Here is a 4246-nt window from a genome sequence, read left to right as displayed (position 1 = left end):
GAGTGGTTCCCAAACAAAAATTAAAAGACAACATTAAATGAGATAAATCTCTATCCTTGCACCAATTCGTTCAATTGCTGCACTGGTCGAAAACAATAGTAAAAAGAAGCAATAATACGTGGATTTGCAAAAGAAAAAGCATAGCGTGGAGTCTGATCCTTTACTGAAATGCTGAGAATGAGGCAGTGTAATTAACCCTTAAAATTAGAGGAGGATACCATTCTGAGATAAAGTATCAAGGCAGCTAACACCTGTAGAGGAAGACTTTTCATCTTTTCCCATTGTCTTTTGCAGAAATAGTTCTGCCAAAATACAGATTGGTTCTTGCACTATAAATATTATAAAACGTCCTGTTCTTATGAAGTGAACAGAGGCCTTAACTTTCCAGATAGAAGATCACATGGAATATTTGTAATTATTTACTACTAGGCATTCGGGACAATGTGACAGTGTTGGTGTAGAAATATAAATTCAAATCCTTCCAGTTACGTTACAGTTTGCCAGGTGCCTTTGGGACAGTCCCCTTTTTTTATTGAAGAAAAGCAAAGAATGATAAACATTATGACAGGACTGGGGAAATCTTTACCTTTTATGTAATAAAAAAATTGGAAAAGTATTTCAGGTGCAATACAAGGTGGTGTATTTTTAAAATCCTAACTGATGGCTCAACAGATGTTATCTAAACTACAATATTAATATTCTTCATAAGTCAGATTTTTTTTGCCAGAGGTGTAATTCTATAATTATTGAAAGGCTACAGAGGAATCTATTACTAATTTTGTGATACATGCCTAATTTTTAATGAGCTTTCTCTACTAAAATAATCATGCCTTGTAATTAAATCTGTAGAGAGGCTTCGTAAGTACAGTTGTCAAACTCGCAGCATCACATTGCCATCATGTGACGCTTCACAATGTTTTTTCCAGAGTTGGGATCTGCATGGCCTGCGCTTGACACATCTGGCTAGTTTGACACCCTTGTTTTATACTTATAGCATAGAAGAATGCTTTCCTATATTGACCCCAACATCATCTTCTTAGTGTTTTTCTCATAGGCACAGGGTCTGCTTTTTGGATCAACAATAGAATACCTTTTATTGTCATTGCATTCCATGAATACAGTGAAATTTGAAAGCTACTCCAGCACAGTGCCCCAAACCACATCACAATCATACTGCAGAGTAAATAATAATAATAATAATAATAATAATAATAATAATAATAATAGACTAAATCACAAATGCACTTTGATTCAAGACAATCACTGCCTTGGAAAAGAAACTGTTTCTCAATAAAATCTATTAGTCCTCATTTTAAGACACCTATAACGCTTCCCTGATGGTAACAGTTCAAAATATGAATGTCCAGCATGAGAATGGTCTGTGGAGATTTTTAGTGTTCTATAGAGGAGTCTAGTCTTCGCAATCTCTTTCAAAGAAGAAAGAGAGCAACCAATGATTTTTTTGTGCTGTGTTTATAACTCTCTGGAGCATCTTCTTATCCACTGCAGAGCATCCAGCATACCACACCATTACACAGTATGCCAAAATGTTCTTGATGGTAGAATGGTAAAAAGTAACTAGCAACTTCTCACCCAGACCACTCTTTTTCAGCAACCTCAGAAAGTGCAGGTGCTGTTGGGCCTTCTTTGCAGTGGTCATAGTGTGGACCGACCAAGTAAGGTTGTCAGAAATATGAGTTCCTAGAAATTTAAAACTATGAACTCTTTCCATATAGTCTCCATTGACATATAATGGGAGAGGCTCTGCTTTGCATCTTCTGAAGTCTACAATAAATTCTTTGATCTTTTTGATGTTCAGGGTGAGGTGATGACTCTTGCACTACAAGACCAGTCTGAGAACCGCTGACCTATAGGCTGTCTCATCTCCTCCTGATATGAGTCCCACCAACATGGTATCATCTGCAAATTTTATTATAGAGTTAGTGGGACAAGAGGGAGTGCAGTTGTAGGAGTAGAGTGAATACAAAATGGGGCTCAGTACACAGCCCTGCGGAGAGCCAGTGCTGAGAGCAAGAGTGGAGGAAAAATAGCTGCCAATCCTAATGGTTTGGGGTCTGTTAGTAAGAAAGTCCCTTATCCAACAACAGATGTGAGAGGAGACGCCCATTTCCAGCAACTTCTTAATCAGTATATCCAGAATGATGGTATTAAAAGCCGAGTTGTAATTAACAAAAAGTATCTTGTATGATCAAATTCAGCATCCAGGCCATGTCTGCATTTTTGACACATATGGCTGTAGATCTATTGATCGCAACAAAAAACTGACTGACCGGCTTATGAACAGGGCCTATATTAGTTTGGTCTGTGTTAAGCTCAATGCCACCCTGGCAGGCAGGCATTATCCAGCAGCACCACTGGGAGGAGCAGATCTCACCACCATGTTGATCCCAACTTGTGAAAGATATTTGTTCCAGAATTAAGTTTAGCCCTTTTAGGAAAGGTGTCAAGATACATCAGGAACAGTAGGTTGATGATTGTCAGCATTCTTGGATGGGTTGCACTTCTCCATATTTGAACTGGTGTGCAGCTTGGGGTTCTCCTGGCCTTTTAATTACTGTTTGGCCAAACAGGTGGCAGTCGTGACCAGGAGGATCTTTGCATGGGTTCATCTTACGTGCCACTTGCCCTCTTTTCTTGAACAGGAGGCAGTTCAGATCAATCATGTCTTGGGCTTATAATTACAATTTGCTGTCTATGGGAGTATCATAAGAGGCCCTTGTCATTTTACCATGTGTCATTACTGCTATGTGAGCTGTATTTGTATCTACCTGGCTTCTGGGTACAATTCAAGATGCTGGTTATCACCTTTAAAGCCTTTCAAGGCATAGTGGTTGGTTTATCTCCTGTTGTTCCAGATCCATTCAATTAAACATTGTCACTGTATGGGACCAAGGAAGTATGCCTTCTCTGTTGCTGCCCCTCCCTTCTGTATTAGCATTCCCCCAGAGATGAATGTACCATAATTTCTCCTGGGACTCTTTAAAAAACACCTAAAGTGTGCAGCTGAACAGTCCCGATAAGGACCATGGAGTAAGAGGCTAGATGCATGTTTTCTTTGCTCTTTTTTTAAAAAAAATAATTAGGCCAACACATTTTTAAATGGCTAAGCAAACATACTGCATACATTGAAGTTGGCATGTCTGATATGAGCACATCAGGATAGTTTAGATTAGAACACTCCACCGCCCTTGCCTCTTTATAGAACATTACATCAACTTTCAAGTGTTGTTCAGATGCAGAAGTTCCAAACAGCTTATGTTCCTGCAAAGTAGTAATCCTAGGACAACTCATTTTCACAAATAAGTCATTTTTTTCATCAACATGGACATATTAATGAATGATTTACCAGAAGGCAAATCAGTCAGAAACTAATTCTATCATAGTGCAAAAGTAAGTTGTGGACCATCTGAAATAATAAACCTACTTGTCCAGAATTGTTTTGTAACGACTTTCATATAAGTACCATCATACATGGATTTCTAGCCATCTATTCCACAGGAAACTGACCCTTCTTCAATCATAGTCCCTCCGGTGCCATCATTGATTGGCAATTTTTTATGCAGAATGTGAAGAGTATTGTAAACCTTCACAGATAATTAATATCCAAACAGAGAAGCACCTGCCACATAATATTCCAGACTCCAATTGTTAAGCTGTAGGACTACTGGAAGAAAAGTTGCCTATCCGTCACCAATTTAGAAAGATTGAAAAGAAAACAAAAAATTGATCTGTCATTATAAATCAAGTCCGATAGGAAGAGGATATCTGAACAGAATACAATTCCAAAATTGGAAATAAGAGAATAGAGGATAGCAGATCAATGTTGATGTCTTACATCCTGCAACAATACCTCCACACATCATTAAACAATATCTCCAATTGCAAATCCTTGGGAAGGACTTAACAGGGTGGATAAAAATATCAAATTCAATATAAACGTCTGCTTAATTGTGCAATGAACCATAAAAATAAAGGCAATAAAGCACAAAGAACTGGAGCTATGTTTTAAAATCTTCTAATTGATAAATTATCTCCCTCGAGCTTTCTGGCAAGCCTAGACTGTCTCACATCCTATTCACTTAGTCTTAGATCCATATTCCAAAGAAACTGAAGATTAGTTACCAACTTCAGCAAGGCAGGTCGCAGCCTGTTGCAAACCAGCTAAGTGGGAACATCCCTCTGCTGGAGTCTGTTATTTCCATTTCTGACTCAACCCATCTGACCT

The sequence above is a fragment of the Pseudonaja textilis genome, chromosome 1 (genome assembly GCF_049901715.1).
Source record: "Pseudonaja textilis isolate UNSWEBS1 chromosome 1, rPseTex1.2, whole genome shotgun sequence".
NCBI lineage: Eukaryota > Metazoa > Chordata > Lepidosauria > Squamata > Elapidae > Pseudonaja > Pseudonaja textilis.
Note: the sequence above shows the minus strand (reverse complement) of the source record.